The sequence below is a fragment of the Polyodon spathula genome, chromosome 13, assembly GCF_017654505.1.
Source record: "Polyodon spathula isolate WHYD16114869_AA chromosome 13, ASM1765450v1, whole genome shotgun sequence".
In the NCBI taxonomy this organism is placed as follows: Eukaryota; Metazoa; Chordata; class Actinopteri; order Acipenseriformes; family Polyodontidae; genus Polyodon; species Polyodon spathula.
The window spans coordinates 29,014,114-29,020,228 of NC_054546.1; positions in this window are offsets into that span (position 1 = coordinate 29,014,114).

Genomic DNA, 6,115 nt, shown 5'->3' on the forward strand with positions numbered 1-6,115 from the left:
ACCATGCAGTGCCAGTATCGCTCACAGCCGGGTCATTCTTTGCTACCGATTGTTTCTATGAAATCCTGTTATACACTCACGTGTTATTCATTTTCATAAAGTGCAACCGGGTATGGAGGGTCATTTATGCCAAAATAAGTAAATATAGAACTAAATGAATACATGTCTATACAAATCTATTTATTTTGTCATTTATATGTTTCTCTTTATTTACTTTTCATTTTGGTTTAAAATATCCTCCATAATGAGGTACATGAAACTATAGTGTAATACAGTACTGTAAGAAAACAAAGCCTACTGCTTCCTTAATATCTATTGCAACCCTGAGAGTAGAAGCACCAGGCACGACAAGCAATTCCAAGTCACTGTCATCAGATTTTATTAACATACAGGTAACATTATACAGAGCAATTCATTACTACTAGACTCTATAAACTAGCCCTAACACAGTATAACAGATAATAGGTTAATACTTCCCCATAGCTGTTAGCTCCGGACAGTTGGCGATGTCAGCTCTGCTCGCTTCTCCTCCCTTTCACAACTGTGAGTGCTCCAGTATACCAATATACAACCCACACATTTCCCAGACAAGTCAAGAGAGCTCCTCTCTTTATGTCTCTTTTCTCCAAACACAGACCCCCTTCTCCATATCTTCTGAAACAGATTCGTTTTTCTCTGTGATAAATAGAAATGTGCTGTTCATTTTTAACAAGTAGAACTTAAAATGAATAATTGAATACAAATTAAGTGTTTTGTCCTTTGGGACTATATAACACTGCGGATGTACACTACCTGTCAAAAGTTTTAGAACATCCCCATTGCCAGAGGTTAAAAAAAAAAGTTTAGGTTACCAAAAACTGAAAAATAATGTACTTTTCCGAGTTATACAAAAAGGCCTTTTTTAGGGAACAAGTAATGGGTTAACAACTTTCAGCTGTTCTGCAGCAATGGAAGTAAATTAAGCCTTGAAAGTTGATGCTAACAATTCCTACAGGTGTTCCAACTTTTGTTGATTACTTACAAACCCTCTGTCTGTAGAAAAGCAGTGTTGGAACAGACTGTGTTACTACACCCTCTTAAGCATTATTTGGACAGTATTGTACTGCAGGAAGTAGTATCTTGCTATCATAATGGCGAGAAAAAGGCAATTAACAAAGGAAGACAGACACACCATTATAACCCTTAAAAGTGTAGGTCTTTCCTTTAGAGAAATTGCAAAGAAAGCCAAGGTGTCAGTGAGTACAATTTCCTACACCATCAAAAGGCACTTGGAAACTGGAGGAAACTCAGTTTCCAAGTGCAGGAAGAGGTCTGGCACCCTGAATCAAAACGGCTACCACAGCATTTTACAGCGCCATGCAATACCCTCTGGTATACGCCTAGTTGGTCAGGGGTTCAACCTACAGCAAGATAATGACCCAAAACATACCTTCAGGCTATGTCAGAACTATCTTAGAAGAAAAGAACAAGACGGTAGGCTTCAATTCATGGAATGGCCAGCACAGTCTCCTGTCTTAAGGAGTCTCCTGTCCACAGTCTCCTGTCTGGTTTGGGATGAACTGGACAGAAGGGTGAAAGCAAAGCAACCTACAAGTGCAACACATTTGTGGGAACTTTTGCAGCAGTGTTGGGAAGAACTTTCCGAACAATATTTGATTTCCATTGTAGAAAGAATGCCACAAGTGTGTTCGGCTGTTATATCTGCAAAAGGTGGCTACTTTGAGAAGTCAAAAATTTAGATTAAATTTTGTTAAACAAAATGATTCCATGATTTATTTTTTTTATCTCCAATTGTTTATTTGTTCTATGCTTTAATTTCAGAGTACAGAGACATTAAACTGCGTAAATTTCAATAAAAACTGGAAAAATAGGTGTTCTAAAACTTTTGACCGGTAGTGTACACATAATAAAAGTATATATTTTTAAATTTAAAAAGTGTTTTAATCATTTTTCTTCAGCCAAATGACAACTAACTTTGAATTAGCCGTTTCATAAGTGGTATAAACCACTTTGGGCTGTGCAGTTTCCACAAAATACATTCATTTCTGATTGGTTAAAGTCCCTTGGCTTCGCCATGAACCTAATCACCACCCAAGCTTATATACATTTCATAGGAACCGCACGGCCCGTCATGGTTTATACCTTACATATACATATAGCTAGCTAATTAGTATTATGTAGTACTTAAAGCGCATACAACTACTGTATTTGCTGAAACATTTATGACAGAGAGTTTGGATGATAAAGGCATAAGCCCAAACTCCTGTCTCCTTGACTAGGGTTTGAGTGGGGTAATAGGAGCAACAGATATCAAACCCCAGTGGTTCTGTTTGCTCATTAATCTTGTTCATGTATTGGAAGAGGGGGTGATTATCTATTCAGGGATACAAAGACAGAAAGGGCTGAACAGTTGAGGGTGTGTTTAATGTTTACCAGTTAATTTCTTGAACTGTATTTTGTGGTTTTTTAACTTGCTTTTTTTTTTCTCCTCAGTGAATCACACTGAAGTAGTACCAAAATGAAGTGACCTTACCAAACATAAGGATATTTTCTTAACTTTTTTCATGATTGTTGCCTTATAGTGGCCTCAATGAGTTATTAACAAAATTTGAACACTCGAAAATGTAAACCGTAAGATGTATCATACTCAGAATTTATATATGCACTCTTCATACTGTTAATAATGTACATAGAGATTTGATACATGTAGCAACTTGTTGTTTAGTCTTCCTTGTGTCCTGCGTCTCATAACAGACGTGCTACCGATGGAGGTCAGAATGATGATTGTGTGTCTGTATCGAATGATCTAAAGCCGTTTCACACTTTCATGCTATACCTGGGTCAGAACCTACCTAGGTAGCTGGACCTGGACCCGGGTAGGAGTGCCATTGTGAAAGGGGCTTAACACTGGGGAGGAATTAACTTTTTTTTTGTGACAAAAACACATTTGTAGTTTATCTGTTATTCTACTCCCCATCTTTTTCTTTCAGATTAGATAACAGTTACCTACAATTTGATTAGACAACTGTTAATAAAGAGATCAGCCTGAATAAATGGAACACAATATGGAGACGAACCGACGATAACAACAATAACAGCTACCCAAAGAGTGGATTCACATTTATTGAGCAGCCATGAGTACTTTGCTCAGCAGGTCTGAGAGGGTCTGGGTACTGCGAGGTTAGATGGAGCAGTTAGGAGTCGCTTACGCCAGAATTGAAAGAAATAGGCACCGATATTCGAGCAGACTGGGGATAGCAACTCCTGGTGCTTGGAGTGTCGCGCTTGCTGTTACTCAGTTTCTCATGGTGGTGAAAGTATTAGAATAGACTCCCCTGCTTTACTAGAATAGGAGTGTTTCTGGAGTCTTCTCCACCAATGCCAAACTGTATTCACTCAGAAAGTCTATCCTGCGTTCAGACTGGAGGAAACTGACAGTACTGTGTCTCGTTAAAGAGGTGCCAGCTTCCATTCTCTGGGTCAGCTGTTTCGAGAGAAAAATATGTTACAGTGAACATGCATTTTCATTCAAAAACATGGCATCTAGTACCAGGTTTAATAAAGAATCTCTGTTTAAAAGCCATGCCTTGGTCGTGTCACCTTGGAGGCTGAAAGTGTGGCTCACGGCTTTCTGCCAGTAACATGCTTTGACCCACAAGACAATGTTGAGGTGAAATGCAGTGCAAGATTTTTTTTAAAATGGAAAAACATGCTGGCTATAACGTGGATATTTTAGTACTGCACACCTGAGACCCATGTAGGGTTTAAAATCAATGTCTATGGTATTGTTTGCTTAGCTTCAATTAAATTATTTTTGAAGGAAAGCTTTGCTTATTGTGGTATCAAAAATGACCACATGGTGGCACCAAAAGTGTGTTTTCAAGTAAAGGAATTGGTTAATTTCTGTTGTTTGGCTGAATTTTACTAACAGTTTGGTTTGTAATAAAATGGAGATGTTGAATGGGAGCTGTACAGGGTTTTCCATACTGTTGTATCAGTAGATGTAGTTCATGGCAATCTACCCTTTTTATAGTATTTGGCATAATACATATTCTTTTTAGCTTTATTTTTAAACGTTGTCAAACAAAATGTATTTCTACATAAATTAACAGTTTAGCGAAATAAAAATTTGTGCAACAAATATTTTTACTATATCAAGATATATATCTAGATATATATATATATATATATATATATATATATATATATATATATATATATATATATATATATACACACACACACATACACACATATATATATATATATATATATATATATATATATATATATATATATATTATATATATATATATTTATATATGTATATATATATATATTCTTTCTACACAGCTGAAGAAGGGCTTCAGTCCAAAATAAAACCAAATGAGTAAATTTAAACCTTTTGTGTACATGCAAAAAAAAAAAAAAAAAGAAAATAAGTTTACTAGTGATATGAAATTATAATGAAAGACCATTACACTTTTAGTGAAGTAATCTGACATTTTCCTTTATGTTGTACTTGCTATCCGTTTGTGTTTCCTTCAGCCAAATGCCACGTCTAACAGAAAAAGATTAGAAACACACACACACACACACACACACACACACACACACACACACACACACATATACATACACATATATATATATATATATATATATATATATATTATATATATATATATATATATATATATAATTACCAGCCTAGAGTACTGTATTGAACAGATCAGTTTTTGGTACCCCGTGAGGTTTCAAGTTTCAGACTACAAAGGTAACTTACTCAGTGCTGTTTTATTTCGGTTAGTTGAAAAGAAATGCCATTTATTGAGTGCTATTTTGATTTATTCGGCTGAAGAAAAAGCATGATATAACTGATAATGTTCTGATACTGTTTGCCACTTACTTGCGACTAAGATAATACGATAAACGTGTAGTACTGCCGTGAAGGGAAAGCATAGATGAGAAAATATGCCAAGTTGCAGACATTTTTTTCTTCATTCTTAAATATTTTGAAATATTGGGTGTGCCTTCCAGTTAAACATTTTGTCAATGTTTTTAGAAATACTCTCCGCCTTTATTCAAGATGTGTTTTTGTTGCGCATTGTTTTTTGGTACCGCAAATTTTTAATCGACCAAAGCCCAAAGGTGTGATTAAGCATTAATCGATTAAAACCGTAATTATATAGCTCTGGCCAAAAGTTTTGCATCAACTAGAATTTTATGAACATAAGTTTGATCTTTTGATCTTTTATTTAAAATCATATAATCAAAGAAGCTACAAAAAAGTTTACCGGAAGCCGTAATAGTAGTACTGTATTTCATTATAGATTTCAAAATGCAACATTTTAAAAATTGTCAGTTTATTATTTTTTGTACTCGGTGGAAAACTACAAAGTGGTATGTAATTCAATATGTTAACGTAACATTATTCAGCAGGATTCCATTAGTTAATCGATAGGGAGTGCAAAACTTGATATTAGCCTGACGATGCTGAAGACATTAAATAAGACTTTTAGTTAAAACGTTTCTTATTAAATGCATTAAGTTTCTTTTGATATTTCCAAATTGACTTGAATTCATGATTTATATACAATTTAAATTATGCATGGGAAAGCCCATTGAAACAAAAGTATGTGCTACATATAATATGTGCTTCTAATTCTTGTATGTATATGACTAATGAATGTGACCAATGCAACAATAAATTACATTTTAAACAAACACTGTTTCTGTTTTTAAACATCTTGCCATACCTATCTAACTGCAGTGGCCCTCTCTGCATGACTAGTGTATATTACCTGAACACTACCTGTCTGTACTTAACAGCCATGACTTTCCACCACTAAAATAACCAGGAAACTGTTTGGCGATGATGACTGTCAAGACTAGATTTCATTGAGTCAATGGAGAACATTTTGGGGGGAGGCTGCAATTGTGGAGCTGCGTAACCCCCATTTGTTCTGCAGAGTCTGTATTTCCTGTCCTTTGCAGAAATGTACTGTCTTTTTTGTTAAGATAAAGTGTCATTTTTATTGAGCAATAAAAAAAAAAAAAAAAAAAAAAAGATTTGTGAATCACCCTCAGTTTTTTTGGCAAACTAGGTCATATC